This window comes from Oncorhynchus masou, chromosome 24, assembly GCF_036934945.1.
Source record: "Oncorhynchus masou masou isolate Uvic2021 chromosome 24, UVic_Omas_1.1, whole genome shotgun sequence".
Lineage (NCBI taxonomy): Eukaryota > Metazoa > Chordata > Actinopteri > Salmoniformes > Salmonidae > Oncorhynchus > Oncorhynchus masou.
In genome coordinates this window covers 3,016,646-3,037,037 of record NC_088235.1, presented here as the reverse complement: position 1 = coordinate 3,037,037, position 20,392 = coordinate 3,016,646, and the positions used below count along the sequence as shown (strand labels likewise).

General features: G+C 47.1%; 1 pseudogene; it reads left to right on the top strand.

Annotated features, from left to right (window-relative positions):
• LOC135513362 (ryanodine receptor 2-like) overlaps positions 1 to 20,392 on the top strand; it is a 358,078-nt pseudogene that overhangs the window by 178,585 nt on the left and 159,101 nt on the right.

Below are 20,392 nucleotides of genomic sequence, written 5' to 3'. Positions count from 1 at the left end.
CTCTGAGCTCTACAGACATGGCCCTGACCCTAACCTCATCCCTGTGTTGTCTCTATGTTTCTCCCCCAGGCTGCTCTGACCTCTACAGACATGGCCCTGACCCTAACCTCGTCCCTGTGTTGTCTCTATGTTTCTCCCCCAGGCTGCTCTGAGCTCTACAGACATGGCCCTGACCCTAAGCTCGTCCCTGTGTTGTCTCTATGTTTCTCCCCCAGGCTGCTCTGAGCTCTACAGACATGGCCCTGACCCTAACCTCGTCCCTGTGTTTTCTCTATGTTTCTCCCCCAGGCTGCTCTGAGCTCTACAGACATGGCCCTGACCCTAACCTCGTCCCTGTGTTGTCTCTATGTTTCTCCCCCCAGGCTGCTCTGAGCTCTACAGACATGGCCCTGACCCTAACCTCGTCCCTGTGTTGTCTCTATGTTTCTCCCCCAGGCTGCTCTGAGCTCTACAGACATGGCCCTGACCCTAACCTCGTCCCTGTGTTGTCTCTATGTTTCTCCCCAGGCTGCTCTGAGCTCTACAGACATGGCCCTAACCCTAACCTCATCCCTGTGTTGTCTCTATGTTTCTCCCCAGGCTGCTCTGAGCTCTACAGACATGGCCCTGACCCTAAGCTCGTCCCTGTGTTGTCTCTATGTTTCTCCCCCAGGCTGCTCTGAGCTCTACAGACATGGCCCTGACCCTAACCTCGTCCCTGTGTTGTCTCTATGTTTCTCCCCCAGGCTGCTCTGAGCTCTACAGACATGGCCCTAACCCTAACCTCATCCCTGTGTTGTCTCTATGTTTCTCCCCCAGGCTGCTCTGAGCTCTACAGACATGGCCCTGACCCTAAGCTCGTCCCTGTGTTGTCTCTATGTTTCTCTCCCCAGGCTGCTCTGAGCTCTACAGACATGGCCCTGACCCTAACCTCTGACCTCTACAGACATGGCCCTGACCCTAACCTCGTCCCTGTGTTGTCTCTATGTTTCTCCCCCAGGCTGCTCTGAGCTCTACAGACATGGCCCTGGCCCTCAACAGGTACCTGTGTACAGCGGTTCTTCCCCTGCTCACTAAGTGTGCTCCGCTGTTCGCTGGGACAGAGCCCTACGCCTCGCTCATAGACTCTCTACTTCACACCGTCTACCGTCTCTCTAAAGGATGCTGCCTCACCAAGGCACAGAGAGACGCTATCGAGGAGTGTCTGCTGGCCACCTGTGGGTAAGGAATGGCTTTCGGGTTACTCTCTGCTAGTCTATTTGACTGGCCACCTGTGGGTAAGGGATGGTTACAACTGTAGGGATGGAAACTCTATGTGACTATCTGTCTTCTAGCTACAGATATAGGATCTTAATTTGATCATCCTGTGGATGAAAATTAAAAATGTGTAGTGTATTTGAGGTTTTATAAGGCTTCTGAAGTTTTGTAATTACGATTTAGAAATGTGAGACTAGATTATCAACCCCATACAGAAATGTCCATTCATTATAATCTACATAATAATTCACATTTCCAGTTACTGCAGGATTATTTTCCTGCTGTAGCAAACTGGCTCAAATTAAGATCCTACATCTGTAGGTGTGGCTCAGGGATGTTAGGGGGACACTTTCCTACTTCTACGGTAGTGATCCTTTAATAAGCCTCCACGTGTGTGTGTGTGTGTGTGTGTGTGTGTGTGTGTGTGTGTGTGTGTGTGTGTGTGTGTGTGTGTGTGTGTGTGTGTGTGTGTGTGTGTGTTCCCAGTCAACTGAGGCCGTCCATGATGCAACACCTGCTGAGACGCTTGGTGTTCGATGTTCCTCTCCTCAACGAACACACCAAGATGCCTCTCAAGGTTTCATTAGGTCTTCTTCTCTGTAGCCCGCCAAGAGGCTAATCTCCTGACACAATGTCCTCCAACCTCATCCTCCAACATCATCCAGCCTCCTCCTCCCTCCTTCCTTCCATCCCCCCCTCATCCAACCTCCTCCTCCCTCCTTCTTTCCCTCCCTCCTCCAACCTCATCCAACCTCCTCCTCCAACCTCTTCCTCCTCCTCCAACCACATCATCAAACCTCCTCCTCCAACGTCCTCCTCCTCCAACCTCCTCCTCCTCCACCATCCTCCTCCAACATCTTCCTCCTCCTCCAACCACATCCTCAAACCTCCTCCTCCAACGTCCTCCTCCTCAAACCTCCTCCTCCTCCAACCTCCTCCTCCAACGTCCTCCTCCTCCAACCTCCTCCTCCTCCATCCTCCTCCAACCTCCTCCTCCAACCACATCCTCCAACCTCCTCATCCTCCAACCACATCCTCCATCCTCCTCCAACCTCCTCCTCCTCCAACCTCCTCCTCCAACCTCTTCCTCCTCCTCCAACCACATCCTCAAACCTCCTCCTCCTCCAACCTCCTCCTCCAACGTCCTCCTCCTCCAACCTCCTCCTCCAACCTCCTCCTCCTCCAACCTCCTCCTCCAACCTCCTCCTCCAACCTCCTCCTCCTCCAACCTCCTCCTCCAACCTCCTCCAACCTCATTATAATATTGTGTGTGTGTGTTTCTGAGGTGGTCAGTAATCATGCATCTTTGAGCACGATTGTAGACTGTATATCTTGATGTTTCAGCTGTTGACCAATCACTACGAGCGTTGTTGGAAGTACTACTGTCTGACAGGCGGCTGGGGGAGCTTTGGGGCGTCGTCGGACGAAGAGCTGCATCTCTCCAGGAAGCTGTTCTGGGGCATCTTCGATGCTCTGTCTCGCAAGGTACAGACTAGATCCAGTGGTGGCTGGTGAGGGGAGGAGGACGGGCTCATAATAATGTCTGCAACGGAGTAAAGGGGAATGGCATCGAACACCTGGAAACCGTGGAAACCACGCGTCGGATGTATTTGATACCGTTCCTCTGAATTCCCGCTCCAGCCATTACAACGAGCCCCGTCCTCCCAAAAGGAAGGTGTCACCAACCTCCTGTGGACTACATGTACTGTGGTATTCAGTCCATCTACTGTGGTATTCAGTCCATCTACTGTGGTATTCAGTCCATCTACTGTGGTATTCAGTCCATCTACTGTGGTATTCAGTCCATCTACTGTGGTATTCAGTCCATCTACTGTGGTATTCAGTCCATCTACTGTGGTATTCAGTCCATCTACTGTGGTATTCAGTCCATCTACTGTGGTATTCAGTCCATCTACTGTGGTATTCAGTCCATCTTCTGTGGTATTCAGTCCATCTACTGTGCTTATCACGGTGTTGTACCTATTGAAGATGCTGAGATTGTGATGGTTTAGGGCCCTCTAGTGGTCAGTGGGAAACATCACCTTCCATACTATCGTACCCTCTGAATCCATACAGTTGTAATCCAATACACCTTGTAACTTCACTCACATTCATATGCAGCGGTCTCCTCTCCCCCTCCAGGAGCTGTTTAAGCTGGCTCTCCCGTGTCTGAGTGCTGTGGCTCCTGACTACACACACACACACACACACACACACACACACACACACACACACACACACACTCTCTCTCTTCATATGCAGCGTTCTCCTCTCCCCCTCCAGAGGTATGACCAGGAGCTGTTTAAGCTGGCTCTCCCGTGTCTGAGTGCTGTGGCCGGGGCACTACCACCCGACTACACGGAGAGTAACTATGTGGCCGTGATGGAGAAACAGTCCTCTATGGACGCCGAGGGAAACTTCAACCCACAGCCAGCAGACACCACCAAGTAAGACACCGTTGATTCAGTGGATCCAGTCTGAACACATCAAGGTATTCTCTTATTCCTGATGGGGGCGTGTGACAGTGACGGTCGTTCTACTTCTTTTGTGTTCCTGCCGTGGCCCAGTGTGAACGTCCCGGAGGAGCTGGATCACTTTGTCAGTAAATACGCTGAGCATTCACATGACAAGTGGTCCATGGACAAGGTGAGGGGGTTGTCTCTAGCTCTTGATTGATTGAGGAATTGATGAATTGATTCAGTCGATGATTCAGTTATTGATTCAGCCATTGATTCATTGATTCAGTCATTGATTCAGTCATTGATTCAGTCATTGATTCATTGATTCAGTCATTGATTCATTGATTCCGTCATTGATTCATTGAGTGAGTCATTGATTCATTGATTCAGTCATTGATTCATATATTCAGTCATTGATTCATTGCTTCAGCCATTGATTAATTGATTCATATATTCAGTCATTGATTAATTCATTAATTAATGATTTTTAAATCGCTCTCTCTCCTATATCTCTCTCTCTCTTGTCTGTCTCAGTTCTCCAACGGCTGGGTTCACGGGGATAAGGTGTGTGAGGCCTCGAAAGCCCACCCTCTCCTCAAGCCCTATAAAGGGTTGTCAGAGAAGGTAAGATCGTACTGGAACACGAGGCTGTGTTGTATCATCTGTTAGTCAACAACCAGGTCAGACTCAGTTCATCAACAACCAGGTCAGACACAGTTAATCAACAACCAGGTCAGACTCAGTTAATCAACAACCAGGTCAGACTCAGTTCATCAACAACCAGGTCAGACACAGTTCAACAACAACCAGGTCAGACTCAGTTCATCAACAACCAGGTCAGGTCGGACTCAGTTCATCAACAACCAGGTCAGGTCAGACTCAGTTAATCAACAACCAGGTCAGACACAGTTCATCAACAACCAGGTCAGACTCAGTTCATCAACAACCAGGTCGGACTCAGTTCATCAACAACCAGGTCAGACTCAGTTCATCAACAACCAGGTCAGACTCAGTTCATCAACAACCAGGTCGGACTCAGTTCATCAACAACCAGGTCAGGTCAGACTCAGTTAATCAACAACCAGGTCAGGTCAGACTCAGTTCATCAACAACCAGGTCAGACTCAGTTAATCAACAACCAGGTCAGACACAGTTCATCAACAACCAGGTCAGACTCAGTTCATCAACAACCAGGTCAGACTCAGTTCATCAACAACCAGGTCAGACTCAGTTCATCAACAACCAGGTCAGACTCAGTTCATCAACAACCAGGTCAGACTCGGTTCATCAACAACCAGGTCAGACTCAGTTCATCAACAACCAGGTCAGACTCAGTTCATCAACAACCAGGTCAGACTCAGTTAATCAACAACCAGGTCAGACTCAGTTAATCAACAACCAGGTCAGACTCAGTTCATCAACAACCAGGTCAGACTCAGTTAATCAACAACCAGGTCAGACTCAGTTAATCAACAACCAGGTCAGACTCAGTTAATCAACAACCAGGTCAGACTCAGTTCATCAACAACCAGGTCAGGTCAGACACAGTTCATCAACAACCAGGTCAGACTCAGTTCATCAACAACCAGGTCAGACACAGTTCATCAACAACCAGGTCAGACTCAGTTCATCAACAACCAGGCCAGGTCAGACACAGTTCATCAACAACCAGGTCAGACTCAGTTCATCAACAACCAGGTCAGACTCAGTTCATCAACAACCAGGTCAGACTCAGTTCATCAACAACCAGGTCAGACTCAGTTCATCAACAACCAGGTCAGACTCAGTTGATCAACAACCAGGTCAGACTCAGTTCATCAACAACCAGGTCAGACTCAGTTCATCAACAACCAGGTCAGACTCTGTTCATCAACAACCAGGTCAGACTCAGTTAATCAACAACCAGGTCAGACTCAGTTCATCAACAACCAGGTCAGACACAGTTAATCAACAACCAGGTCAGACTCAGTTCATCAACAACCAGGTCTGACACAGTTCATCAACAACCAGGTCAGACTCAGTTAATCAACAACCAGGTCAGACTCAGTTAATCAACAACCAGGTCTGACACAGTTCATCAACAACCAGGTCAGACACAGTTAATCAACAACCAGGTCAGACTCAGTTAATCAACAACCAGGTCAGACTCAGTTCATCAACAACCAGGTCAGACTCTGTTCATCAACAACCAGGTCAGACTCAGTTCATCAACAACCAGGTCAGACTCAGTTAATCAACAACCAGGTCAGACTCAGTTCATCAACAACCAGGTCAGACTCAGTTCATCAACAACCAGGTCAGACTCAGTTAATCAACAACCAGGTCAGACTCAGTTCATCAACAACCAGGTCAGACACAGTTCATCAACAACCAGGTCAGGTCAGACTCAGTTCATCAACAACCAGGTCAGACTCAGTTAATCAACAACCAGGTCAGACTCAGTTAATCAACAACCAGGTCAGACACAGTTCATCAACAACCAGGTCAGGTCAGACTCAGTTCATCAACAACCAGGTCAGACTCAGTTAATCAACAACCAGGTCAGACTCAGTTCATCAACAACCAGGTCAGACTCAGTTCATCAACAACCAGGTCAGACTCAGTTGATCAACAACCAGGTCAGGTCAGACTCAGTTAATCAACAACCAGGTCAGACACAGTTAATCAACAACCAGGTCAGACTCAGTTCATCAACAACCAGGTCTGACACAGTTCATCAACAACCAGGTCAGACTCAGTTAATCAACAACCAGGTCAGACTCAGTTAATCAACAACCAGGTCTGACACAGTTCATCAACAACCAGGTCAGACACAGTTAATCAACAACCAGGTCAGACTCAGTTAATCAACAACCAGGTCAGACTCAGTTCATCAACAACCAGGTCAGACTCAGTTCATCAACAACCAGGTCAGACTCAGTTCATCAACAACCAGGTCAGACTCAGTTCATCAACAACCAGGTCAGACTCAGTTCATCAACAACCAGGTCAGACTCAGTTCATCAACAACCAGGTCAGACTCAGTTCAACAACAACCAGGCCAGACTCAGTTAATCAACAACCAGGTCAGACAGTTCATCAACAACCAGGTCAGACAAAGTTTTTCTCTGTGTCTCCTCTACTGTACTGTAGGATAAAGAGGTTTATGTTTCTAACCTCCAGTCTCTCTCTGAGTCTCTTCCCTGTGAGATATATATTTCTACCGTCTGTGTCTCTCTAGGATAAAGAGTTGTTCCGTTAGGTCTCTCTCTGAGTCTCTTCTCTGTGTCCCTCTAGGATAAAGAGTTGTTCTGTCCATTCTCTCTCTGAGCCTCTTCTCTGTGTCCCTCTAGGATAAAGAGTTGTTCTGTCCAGTCTCTCTCTGAGTCTCTTCTCTGTGTCCCTCTAGGATAAAGAGTTGTTCTGTCCATTCTCTCTCTGAGCCTCTTCTCTGTGTCTCTCTAGGATAAAGAGTTGTTCCGTTAGGTCTCTCTCTGAGCCTCTTCTCTATGTCCCTCTAGGATAAAGAGTTGTACCGTTAGGTCTCTCTCTGAGTCTCTTCTCTGTGTCCCTCTAGGATAAAGAGTTGTTCCGTCCATTCTCTCTCTGAGTCTCTTCTCTGTGTCCCTCTAGGATAAAGAGTTGTTCTGTCCATTCTCTCTCTGAGCCTCTTCTCTGTGTCCCTCTAGGATAAAGAGTTGTTCTGTCCAGTCTCTCTCTGAGCCTCTTCTCTGTGTCCCTCTAGGATAAAGAGTTGTTCCGTTAGGTCTCTCTCTGAGTCTCTTCTCTGTGTCCCTCTAGGATAAAGAGTTGTTCCGTCCAGTCTCTCTCTGAGCCTCTTCTCTGTGTCCCTCTAGGATAAAGAGTTGTTCTGTCCAGTCTCTCTCTGAGTCTCTTCTCTGTGTCCCTCTAGGATAAAGAGTTGTTCTGTCCAGTCTCTCTCTGAGTCTCTTCTCTGTGTCCCTCTAGGATGAAGAGTTGTTCTGTCCAGTCTCTCTCTGAGTCTCTTCTCTGTGTCCCTCTAGGATAAAGAGTTGTTCTGTCCAGTCTCTCTCTGAGTCTCTTCTCTGTGTCCCTCTAGGATAAAGAGTTGTTCTGTCCAGTCTCTCTCTGAGTCTCTTCTCTGTGTCCCTCTAGGATAAAGAGTTGTTCTGTCCAGTCTCTCTCTGAGTCTCTTCTCTGTGTCCCTCTAGGATAAAGAGTTGTTCTGTCCAGTCTCTCTCTGAGTCTCTTCTCTGTGTCCCTCTAGGATAAAGAGTTGTTCTGTCCATTCTCTCTCTGAGCCTCTTCTCTGTGTCCCTCTAGGATAAAGAGTTGTTCTGTCCATTCTCTCTCTGAGCCTCTTCTCTGTGTCTCTCTAGGATAAAGAGTTGTTCTGTCCAGTCTCTCTCTGAGTCTCTTCTCTGTGTCCCTCTAGGATAAAGAGTTGTTCTGTCCAGTCTCTCTCTGAGTCTCTTCTCTGTGTCCCTCTAGGATAAAGAGTTGTTCTGTCCAGTCTCTCTCTGAGTCTCTTCTCTGTGTCCCTCTAGGATAAAGAGTTGTTCCGTCCATTCTCTCTCTGAGTCTCTTCTCTGTGTCCCTCTAGGATAAAGAGTTGTTCTGTCCATTCTCTCTCTGAGCCTCTTCTCTGTGTCCCTCTAGGATAAAGAGTTGTTCTGTCCAGTCTCTCTCTGAGTCTCTTCTCTGTGTCCCTCTAGGATAAAGAGTTGTTCTGTCCATTCTCTCTCTGAGCCTCTTCTCTGTGTCTCTCTAGGATAAAGAGTTGTTCCGTTAGGTCTCTCTCTGAGCCTCTTCTCTATGTCCCTCTAGGATAAAGAGTTGTACCGTTAGGTCTCTCTCTGAGTCTCTTCTCTGTGTCCCTCTAGGATAAAGAGTTGTTCCGTCCAGTCTCTCTCTGAGCCTCTTCTCTGTGTCCCTCTAGGATAAAGAGTTGTTCCGTTAGGTCTCTCTCTGAGTCTCTTCTCTGTGTCCCTCTAGGATAAAGAGTTGTTCCGTCCAGTCTCTCTCTGAGCCTCTTCTCTGTGTCCCTCTAGGATAAAGATTTGTTCTGTCCAGTCTCTCTCTGAGTCTCTTCTCTGTGTCCCTCTAGGATAAAGAGTTGTTCCGTTAGGTCTCTCTCTGAGCCTCTTCTCTGTGTCCCTCTAGGATAAAGAGTTGTTCTGTTAGGTCTCTCTCTGAGTCTCTTCTCTGTGTCCCTCTAGGATAAAGAGTTGTTCCGTCCATTCTCTCTCTGAGCCTCTTCTCTGTGTCCCTCTAGGATAAAGAGTTGTACCGTTAGGTCTCTCTCTGAGCCTCTTCTCTGTGTCCCTCTAGGATAAAGAGTTGTTCCGTCCATTCTCTCTCTGAGCCTCTTCTCTGTGTCCCTCTAGGATAAAGAGTTGTTCTGTCCAGTCTCTCTCTGAGTCTCTTCTCTGTGTCCCTCTAGGATAAAGAGTTGTTCTGTCCAGTCTCTCTCTGAGTCTCTTCTCTGTGTCCCTCTAGGATAAAGAGTTGTTCTGTCCAGTCTCTCTCTGAGTCTCTTCTCTGTGTCCCTCTAGGATAAAGAGTTGTTCTGTCCAGTCTCTCTCTGAGTCTCTTCTCTGTGTCCCTCTAGGATAAAGAGTTGTTCTGTCCAGTCTCTCTCTGAGTCTCTTCTCTGTGTCCCTCTAGGATAAAGAGTTGTTCCGTTAGGTCTCTCTCTGAGTCTCTTCTCTGTGTCCCTCTAGGATAAAGAGTTGTTCCGTTAGGTCTCTCTCTGAGTCTCTTCTCTGTGTCCCTCTAGGATAAAGAGTTGTTCTGTCCAGTCTCTCTCTGAGTCTCTTCTCTGTGTCCCTCTAGGATAAAGAGTTGTTCCGTTAGGTCTCTCTCTGAGTCTCTTCTCTGTGTCCCTCTAGGATAAAGAGTTGTTCCGTTAGGTCTCTCTCTGAGTCTCTTCTCTGTGTCCCTCTAGGATAAAGAGTTGTTCCGTTAGGTCTCTCTCTGAGTCTCTTCTCTGTGTCCCTCTAGGATAAAGAGTTGTTCTGTCCATTCTCTCTCTGAGCCTCTTCTCTGTGTCCCTCTAGGATAAAGAGTTGTTCTGTCCAGTCTCTCTCTGAGCCTCTCCTCTGTGTCCCTCTAGGATAAAGAGTTGTTCCGTTAGGTCTCTCTCTGAGTCTCTTCTCTGTGTCCCTCTAGGATAAAGAGTTGTTCTGTCCAGTCTCTCTCTGAGTCTCTTCTCTGTGTCCCTCTAGGATAAAGAGTTGTTCTGTCCAGTCTCTCTCTGAGCCTCTTCTCTGTGTCCCTCTAGGATAAAGAGTTGTTCCGTCCATTCTCTCTCTGAGCCTCTTCTCTGTGTCCCTCTAGGATAGAGAGTTGTACCGTTAGGTCTCTCTCTGAGCCTCTTCTCTGTGTCCCTCTAGGATAAAGAGTTGTTCTGTCCATTCTCTCTCTGAGCCTCTTCTCTGTGTCCCTCTAGGATAAAGAGTTGTTCTGTCCAGTCTCTCTCTGAGCCTCTTCTCTGTGTCCCTCTAGGATAAAGAGTTGTACCGTTAGGTCTCTCTCTGAGTCTCTTCTCTGTGTCCCTCTAGGATAAAGAGTTGTTCTGTCCAGTCTCTCTGAGCCTCTTCTCTGTGTCCCTCTAGGATAAAGAGTTGTTCCGTCCATTCTCTCTCTGAGTCTCTTCTCTGTGTCCCTCTAGGATAAAGAGTTGTTCCGTTAGGTCTCTCTCTGAGTCTCTTCTCTGTGTCCCTCTAGGATAAAGAGTTGTTCCGTTAGGTCTCTCTCTGAGCCTCTTCTCTGTGTCCCTCTAGGATAGAGTTGTACCGTTAGGTCTCTCTCTGAGTCTCTTCTCTGTGTCCCTCTAGGATAAAGAGTTGTTCCGTCCATTCTCTCTCTGAGTCTCTTCTCTGTGTCCCTCTAGGATAAAGAGTTGTTCTGTCCATTCTCTCTCTGAGCCTCTTCTCTGTGTCCCTCTAGGATAAAGAGTTGTTCTGTCCAGTCTCTCTCTGAGTCTCTTCTCTGTGTCCATCTAGGATAAAGAGTTGTTCTGTCCATTCTCTCTCTGAGCCTCTTCTCTGTGTCTCTCTAGGATAAAGAGTTGTTCCGTTAGGTCTCTCTCTGAGCCTCTTCTCTATGTCCCTCTAGGATAAAGAGTTGTACCGTTAGGTCTCTCTCTGAGTCTCTTCTCTGTGTCCCTCTAGGATAAAGAGTTGTTCCGTCCAGTCTCTCTCTGAGCCTCTTCTCTGTGTCCCTCTAGGATAAAGAGTTGTTCCGTTAGGTCTCTCTCTGAGTCTCTTCTCTGTGTCCCTCTAGGATAAAGAGTTGTTCCGTCCAGTCTCTCTCTGAGCCTCTTCTCTGTGTCCCTCTAGGATAAAGATTTGTTCTGTCCAGTCTCTCTCTGAGTCTCTTCTCTGTGTCCCTCTAGGATAAAGAGTTGTTCTGTTAGGTCTCTCTCTGAGTCTCTTCTCTGTGTCCCTCTAGGATAAAGAGTTGTTCCGTCCATTCTCTCTCTGAGCCTCTTCTCTGTGTCCCTCTAGGATAAAGAGTTGTACCGTTAGGTCTCTCTCTGAGCCTCTTCTCTGTGTCCCTCTAGGATAAAGAGTTGTTCCGTCCATTCTCTCTCTGAGCCTCTTCTCTGTGTCCCTCTAGGATAAAGAGTTGTTCTGTCCAGTCTCTCTCTGAGTCTCTTCTCTGTGTCCCTCTAGGATAAAGAGTTGTTCTGTCCAGTCTCTCTCTGAGTCTCTTCTCTGTGTCCCTCTAGGATAAAGAGTTGTTCTGTCCAGTCTCTCTCTGAGTCTCTTCTCTGTGTCCCTCTAGGATAAAGAGTTGTTCTGTCCAGTCTCTCTCTGAGTCTCTTCTCTGTGTCCCTCTAGGATAAAGAGTTGTTCTGTCCAGTCTCTCTCTGAGTCTCTTCTCTGTGTCCCTCTAGGATAAAGAGTTGTTCTGTCCAGTCTCTCTCTGAGTCTCTTCTCTGTGTCCCTCTAGGATAAAGAGTTGTTCTGTCCAGTCTCTCTCTGAGTCTCTTCTCTGTGTCCCTCTAGGATAAAGAGTTGTTCTGTCCAGTCTCTCTCTGAGTCTCTTCTCTGTGTCCCTCTAGGATAAAGAGTTGTTCTGTCCAGTCTCTCTCTGAGTCTCTTCTCTGTGTCCCTCTAGGATAAAGAGTTGTTCCGTCCATTCTCTCTCTGAGTCGCTTCTCTGTGTCCCTCTAGGATAAAGAGTTGTTCCGTTAGGTCTCTCTCTGAGTCTCTTCTCTGTGTCCCTCTAGGATAAAGAGTTGTTCCGTTAGGTCTCTCTCTGAGTCTCTTCTCTGTGTCCCTCTAGGATAAAGAGTTGTTCCGTTAGGTCTCTCTCTGAGTCTCTTCTCTGTGTCCCTCTAGGATAAAGAGTTGTTCTGTCCATTCTCTCTCTGAGCCTCTTCTCTGTGTCCCTCTAGGATAAAGAGTTGTTCTGTACAGTCTCTCTCTGAGCCTCTTCTCTGTGTCCCTCTAGGATAAAGAGTTGTTCCGTTAGGTCTCTCTCTGAGTCTCTTCTCTGTGTCCCTCTAGGATAAAGAGTTGTTCTGTCCAGTCTCTCTCTGAGTCTCTTCTCTGTGTCCCTCTAGGATAAAGAGTTGTTCTGTCCAGTCTCTCTCTGAGCCTCTTCTCTGTGTCCCTCTAGGATAAAGAGTTGTTCCGTCCATTCTCTCTCTGAGCCTCTTCTCTGTGTCCCTCTAGGATAGAGAGTTGTACCGTTAGGTCTCTCTCTGAGTCTCTTCTCTGTGTCCCTCTAGGATAAAGAGTTGTTCTGTCCAGTCTCTCTGAGCCTCTTCTCTGTGTCCCTCTAGGATAAAGAGTTGTTCCGTCCATTCTCTCTCTGAGTCTCTTCTCTGTGTCCCTCTAGGATAAAGAGTTGTTCCGTTAGGTCTCTCTCTGAGTCTCTTCTCTGTGTCCCTCTAGGATAAAGAGTTGTTCCGTTAGGTCTCTCTCTGAGCCTCTTCTCTGTGTCCCTCTAGGATAGAGTTGTACCGTTAGGTCTCTCTCTGAGTCTCTTCTCTGTGTCCCTCTAGGATAAAGAGTTGTTCTGTCCAGTCTCTCTCTGAGTCTCTTCTCTGTGTCCCTCTAGGATAAAGAGTTGTTCTGTCCAGTCTCTCTGAGCCTCTTCTCTGTGTCCCTCTAGGATAAAGAGTTGTTCCGTTAGGTCTCTCTCTGAGTCTCTTCTCTGTGTCCCTCTAGGATAAAGAGTTGTACTGTTAGGTCTCTCTCTGAGTCTCTTCTCTGTGTCCCTCTAGGATAAAGAGTTGTTCTGTCCAGTCTCTCTCTGAGTCTCTTCTCTGTGTCCCTCTAGGATAAAGAGTTGTTCTGTCCAGTCTCTCTCTGAGTCTCTTCTCTGTGTCCCTCTAGGATAAAGAGTTGTTCTGTCCAGTCTCTCTCTGAGCCTCTTCTCTGTGTCCCTCTAGGATAAAGAGTTGTTCTGTCCAGTCTCTATTAGTCTCTTCTCTGTGTCCCTCTAGGATAAAGAGTTGTTCTGTCCAGTCTCTCTCTGAGCCTCTTCTCTGTGTCCCTCTAGGATAAAGAGTTGTTCTGTCCAGTCTCTCTCTGAGTCTCTTCTCTGTGTCCCTCTAGGATAAAGAGTTGTTCTGTCCAGTCTCTCTCTGAGCCTCTTCTCTGTGTCCCTCTAGGATAAAGAGTTGTTCTGTCCAGTCTCTCTCTGAGTCTCTTCTCTGTGTCCCTCTAGGATAAAGAGTTGTTCCGTCCAGTCTCTCTGAGCCTCTTCTCTGTGTCCCTCTAGGATAAAGAGTTGTTCCGTCCATTCTCTCTCTGAGCCTCTTCTCTGTGTCCCTCTAGGATAAAGAGTTGTACCGTTAGGTCTCTCTCTGAGCCTCTTCTCTGTGTCCCTCTAGGATAAAGAGTTGTTCCGTCCATTCTCTCTCTGAGCCTCTTCTCTGTGTCCCTCTAGGATAAAGAGTTGTTCTGTCCAGTCTCTCTGAGTCTCTTCTCTGTGTCCCTCTAGGATGGAGAGTTGTTCCGTCCATTCTCTCTCTGAGTCTCTTCTCTGTGTCCCTCTAGGATAAAGAGTTGTTCTGTCCAGTCTCTCTCTGAGTCTCTTCTCTGTGTCCCTCTAGGATAAAGAGTTGTTCTGTCCAGTCTCTCTCTGAGCCTCTTCTCTGTGTCCCTCTAGGATAAAGAGTTGTTCCATCCTCTCTCTCTCTGAGCCTCTTCTCTGTGTCCCTCTAGGATAAAGAGTTGTTCCGTCCATTCTCTCTCTGAGTCTATTCTCTGTGTCCCTCTAGGATAAAGAGTTGTTCTGTCCATTCTCTCTCTGAGTCTCTTCTCTGTGTCCCTCTAGGATAAAGAGTTGTTCCGTTAGGTCTCTCTCTGAGCCTCTTCTCTGTGTCCCTCTAGGATAAAGAGTTGTTCTGTCCAGTCTCTCTCTGAGCCTCTTCTCTGTGTGCCTCTAGGATAAAGAGTTGTACCGTTAGGTCTCTCTCTGAGCCTCTTCTCTGTGTCCCTCTAGGATAAAGAGTTGTACTGTTAGGTCTCTCTCTGAGTCTCTTCTCTGTGTCCCTCTAGGATAAAGAGTTGTTCCGTTAGGTCTCTCTCTGAGCCTCTTCTCTGTGTCCCTCTAGGATAAAGAGTTGTTCTGTCCAGTCTCTCTGAGTCTCTTCTCTGTGTCCCTCTAGGATAAAGAATTGTTCTGTCCAGTCTCTCTCTGAGCCTCTTCTCTGTGTCCCTCTAGGATAAAGAGTTGTTCCGTTAGGTCTCTCTCTGAGTCTCTTCTCTGTGTCCCTCTAGGATAAAGAGTTGTTCCGTCCATTCTCTCTCTGAGTCTCTTCTCTGTGTCCCTCTAGGATAAAGAGTTGTTCCGTCCATTCTCTCTCTGAGTCTCTTCTCTGTGTCCCTCTAGGATAAAGAGTTGTTCCTTTAGGTCTCTCTCTGAGTCTCTTCTCTGTGTCCCTCTAGGATAAAGAGTTGTTCCGTCCATTCTCTCTCTGAGCCTCTTCTCTGTGTCCCTCTAGGATAAAGAGTTGTACCGTCCATTCTCTCTCTGAGTCTCTTCTCTGTGTCCCTCTAGGATAAAGAGTTGTTCCGTTAGGTCTCTCTCTGAGTCTCTTCTCTGTGTCCCTCTAGGATAAAGAGTTGTTCCGTCCATTCTCTCTCTGAGCCTCTTCTCTGTGTCCCTCTAGGATAAAGAGTTGTACCGTTAGGTCTCTCTCTGAGCCTCTTCTCTGTGTCCCTCTAGGATAAAGAGTTGTTCTGTCCATTCTCTCTCTGAGCCTCTTCTCTGTGTCCCTCTAGGATAAAGAGTTGTTCTGTCCATTCTCTCTCTGAGCCTCTTCTCTGTGTCTCTCTAGGATAAAGAGTTGTTCTGTCCATTCTCTCACTGAGTCTCTTCTCTGTGTCCCTCTAGGATAAAGAGTTGTTCCGTCCATTCTCTCTCTGAGCCTCTTCTCTGTGTCCCTCTAGGATAAAGAGTTGTACCGTTAGGTCTCTCTCTGAGCCTCTTCTCTGTGTCCCTCTAGGATAAAGAGTTGTTCCGTTAGGTCTCTCTCTGAGTCTCTTCTCTGTGTCCCTCTAGGATAAAGAGTTGTACCGTTAGGTCTCTCTCTGAGTCTCTTCTCTGTGTCCCTCTAGGATAAAGAGTTGTTCTGTCCAGTCTCTCTCTGAGTCTCTTCTCTGTGTCCCTCTAGGATAAAGAGTTGTTCTGTCCAGTCTCTCTCTGAGTCTCTTCTCTGTGTCCCTCTAGGATAAAGAGTTGTTCTGTCCAGTCTCTCTCTGAGTCTCTTCTCTGTGTCTCTCTAGGATAAAGAGTTGTTCTGTCCAGTCTCTCTGAGCCTCTTCTCTGTGTCCCTCTAGGATAAAGAGTTGTTCCGTTAGGTCTCTCTCTGAGTCTCTTCTCTGTGTCCCTCTAGGATAAAGAGTTGTACCGTTAGGTCTCTCTCTGAGTCTCTTCTCTGTGTCCCTCTAGGATAAAGAGTTGTTCTGTCCATTCTCTCTCTGAGTCTCTTCTCTGTGTCCCTCTAGGATAAAGAGTTGTTCTGTCCAGTCTCTCTCTGAGTCTCTTCTCTGTGTCCCTCTAGGATAAAGAGTTGTTCCGTTAGGTCTCTCTCTGAGTCTCTTCTCTGTGTCCCTCTAGGATAAAGAGTTGTTCCGTTAGGTCTCTCTCTGAGTCTCTTCTCTGTGTCCCTCTAGGATAAAGAGTTGTTCCGTTAGGTCTCTCTCTGAGTCTCTTCTCTGTGTCCCTCTAGGATAAAGAGTTGTTCCGTTAGGTCTCTCTCTGAGTCTCTTCTCTGTGTCCCTCTAGGATAAAGAGTTGTTCCGTTAGGTCTCTCTCTGAGTCTCTTCTCTGTGTCCCTCTAGGATAAAGAGTTGTTCCATCCAGTCTCTCTCTGAGCCTCTTCTCTGTGTCCCTCTAGGATAAAGAGTTGTTCCGTTAGGTCTCTCTCTGAGCCTCTTCTCTGTGTCCCTCTAGGATAAAGAGTTGTTCCGTTACGTCTCTCTCTGAGTCTCTTCTCTGTGTCCCTCTAGGATAAAGAGTTGTACCGTTAGGTCTCTCTCTGAGTCTCTTCTCTGTGTCCCTCTAGGATAAAGAGTTGTTCTGTCCAGTCTCTCTCTGAGTCTCTTCTCTGTGTCCCTCTAGGATAAAGAGTTGTTCTGTCCAGTCTCTCTCTGAGTCTCTTCTCTGTGTCCCTCTAGGATAAAGAGTTGTTCTGTCCAGTCTCTCTCTGAGTCTCTTCTCTGTGTCTCTCTAGGATAAAGAGTTGTTCTGTCCAGTCTCTCTGAGCCTCTTCTCTGTGTCCCTCTAGGATAAAGAGTTGTTCCGTTAGGTCTCTCTCTGAGTCTCTTCTCTGTGTCCCTCTAGGATAAAGAGTTGTACCGTTAGGTCTCTCTCTGAGTCTCTTCTCTGTGTCCCTCTAGGATAAAGAGTTGTTCTGTCCATTCTCTCTCTGAGTCTCTTCTCTGTGTCCCTCTAGGATAAAGAGTTGTTCTGTCCAGTCTCTCTCTGATTCTCTTCTCTGTGTCCCTCTAGGATAAAGAGTTGTTCCGTTAGGTCTCTCTCTGAGCCTCTTCTCTGTGTCCCTCTAGGATAGAGAGTTGTTCCGTTAGGTCTCTCTCTGAGTCTCTTCTCTGTGTCCCTCTAGGATAAAGAGTTGTTCTGTCCAGTCTCTCTCTGAGTCTCTTCTCTGTGTCCCTCTAGGATAAAGAGTTGTTCTGTCCAGTCTCTCTCTGAGTCTCTTCTCTGTGTCCCTCTAGGATAAAGAGTTGTTCTGTCCAGTCTCTCTCTGAGTCTCTTCTCTGTGTCTCTCTAGGATAAAGAGTTGTTCTGTCCAGTCTCTCTGAGCCTCTTCTCTGTGTCCCTCTAGGATAAAGAGTTGTTCCGTTAGGTCTCTCTCTGAGCCTCTTCTCTGTGTCCCTCTAGGATAGAGAGTTGTTCCGTTAGGTCTCTCTCTGAGTCTCTTCTCTGTGTCCCTCTAGGATAAAGAGTTGTTCTGTCCAGTCTCTCTCTGAGTCTCTTCTCTGTGTCCCTCTAGGATAAAGAGTTGTTCCGTTAGGTCTCTCTCTGAGCCTCTTCTCTGTGTCCCTCTAGGATAAAGAGTTGTACCGTTGGCCTATCAAGGAGTCTCTGAAGACGATGGTGATGTGGTGCTGGAGCATAGAGAGGACCAGGGAGGGAGACCCAGCCAGCCTACACAACAGAGCACGTAGGATCTCTCAGATCAGCCAGGTAGGAGGCAGTCACAGCCTTACAGTAACAACGTACAGTACTGACTGGGATGTGACACACTTCCAGCTGCTCCATCCATTCTAATGCACTGTGTTATACTGCTCCTAGTAATGCCTTTACGTGGTCGTCCAGTCTCCTCTCTGATTCATACACTCCACAGCTCAGTAGGGACATTCCCAACAGAAGACACTGACTGTTTCAGCACAGCGGAATATACAGTATGTCCTTCACCTGTCAGAGCAAAGTACAGGACATGTCAAGTGGATAACAGGCCTGAGACTACAGGACATGTCAAGTAGCTAACAGTCCTTAGAAGAGTCCTGAGACTACAGGACATGTCAAGTAGCTAACAGTCCTTAGAAGAGTCCCGAGACTACAGGACATGTCAAGTAGCTAACAGTCCTTAGAAGAGTCCTGAGACTACAGGACATGTCAAGTAGCTAACAGTCCTTAGAAGAGTCCTGAGACTACAGGACATGTCAAGTATCTAACAGGATCCGAGACTACAGGACATGTCAAGTATCTAACAGTCCTTAGAAGAGTCCTGAGACTACAGGACATGTCAAGTAGCTAACAATATCTGAGACTACAGTACATGTCAAGTAGCTAACAATATCTGAGACTACAGTACATGTCAAGTATCTAACAAGATCCGAGACAACAGTACATGTCAAGTAGCTAACAATATCTGAGACTACAGTACATGTCAAGTATCTAAACAAGATCCGAGACAACAGTACATGTCAAGTAGCTAACAATATCTGAGACTACAGTACATGTCAAGTATCTAACAAGATCCGAGACAACAGTACATGTCAAGTAGCTAACAATATCTGAGACTACAGTACATGTCAAGTATCTAACAAGATCCGAGACAACAGTACATGTCAAGTAGCTAACAATATCTGAGACTACAGGACATGTCAAGTAGCTAACAATATCTGAGACTACAGGACATGTCAAGTAGCTAACAATATCTGAGACTACAGGACATGTCAAGTATCTAACAGTCCTGAGAAGAGTCCTGAGACTACAGGACATGTCAAGTAGCTAACAGGATCCGAGACTACAGGACATGTCAAGTACCTAACAGGATCCGAGACTACTGGACATGTCAAGTAGCTAACAGTCCTTAGAAGAGTCCTGAGACTACAGGACATGTCAAGTATCTAACAGGATCCGAGACTACAGGACATGTCAAGTAGCTAACAGGATCCGAGACTACAGGACATGTCAAGTAGCTAACAGGATCCGAGACTACAGGACATGTCAAGTAGCTAACAGTCCTTAGAAGAGTCCTGAGACTACAGGACATGTCAAGTATCTAACAGGATCCGAGACTACAGGACATGTCAAGTAGCTAACAGGATCCGAGACTACAGGACATGTCAAGTAGCTAACAGTCCTTAGAAGAGTCCTGAGACTACAGGACATGTCAAGTATCTAACAGGATCCGAGACTACAGGACATGTCAAGTAGCTAACAGTCCTTAGAAGAGTCCTGAGACTACAGGACATGTCAAGTATCTAACAGTCCTTAGAAGAGTCCTGAGACTACAGGACATGTCAAGTATCTAACAGGATCCGAGACTACAGGACATGTCAAGTAGCTAACAGTCCTTAGAAGAGTCCTGAGACTACAGGACATGTCAAGTATCTAACAGTCCTTAGAAGAGTCCTGAGACTACAGGACATGTCAAGTATCTAACAGTCCTTAGAAGAGTCCTGAGACTACAGGACATGTCAAGTAGCTAACAGTCCTTAGAAGAGTCCTGAGACTACAGGACATGTCAAGTATCTAACAGTCCTTAGAAGAGTCCTGAGACTACAGGACATGTCAAGTAGCTAACAGTCCTTAGAAGAGTCCTGAGACTACAGGACATGTCAAGTAGCTAACAGTCCTTAGAAGAGTCCTGAGACTACAGGACATGTCAAGTAGCTAACAGTCCTTAGAAGAGTCCTGAGACTACAGGACATGTCAAGTAGCTAACAGTCCTGAGTAGAGTCCTGAGACTACAGGACATGTCAAGTAGCTAACAGTCCTTAGAAGAGTCCTGAGACTACAGGACATGTCAAGTAGCTAACAGGATCCGAGACTACAGGACATGTCAAGTATCTAACAGTCCTTAGAAGAGTCCTGAGACTACAGGACATGTCAAGTATCTAACAGTCCTTAGAAGAGTCCTGAGACTACGGGACATGTCAAGTAGCTAACAGTCCTTAGAAGAGTCCTGAGACTACAGGACATGTCAAGTGGATAACAGGATCCGAGACTACAGGACATGTCAAGTAGCTAACAGTCCTGAGAAGAGTCCTGAGACTACAGGACATGTCAAGTATCTAACAGGATCTGAGACTACAGGACATGTCAAGTAGCTAACAGTCCTGAGAAGAGTCCTGAGACTACAGGACATGTCAAGTATCTAACAGTCCTTAGAAGAGTCCTGAGACTACAGGACATGTCAAGTAGCTAACAGTCCTTAGAAGAGTCCTGAGACTACAGGACATGTCAAGTAGCTAACAGTCCTTAGAAGAGTCCTGAGACTACAGGACATGTCAAGTAGCTAACAGTCCTGAGAAGAGTCCTGAGACTACAGGACATGTCAAGTAGCTAACAGTCCTTAGAAGAGTCCGGAGACTACAGGACATGTCAAGTAGCTAACAGTCCTGAGAAGAGTCCTGAGACTACAGGACATGTCAAGTATCTAACAGGATCCGAGACTACAGGACATGTCAAGTATCTAACAGGATCCAAGACTACAGGACATGTCAAGTATCTAACAGGATCCGAGACTACAGGACATGTCAAGTACCTAACAGGATCCGAGACTACAGGACATGTCAAGTAGCTAACAGGCCTGAGAAGAGTCCTGAGACTACAGGACATGTCAAGTATCTAACAGGATCCGAGACTACAGGACATGTCAAGTAGCTAACAGTCCTGAGAAGAGTCCTGAGACTACAGGACATGTCAAGTATCTAACAGGATCCGAGACTACAGGACATGTCAAGTATCTAACAGGATCCGAGACTACAGGACATGTCAAGTAGCTAACAGTC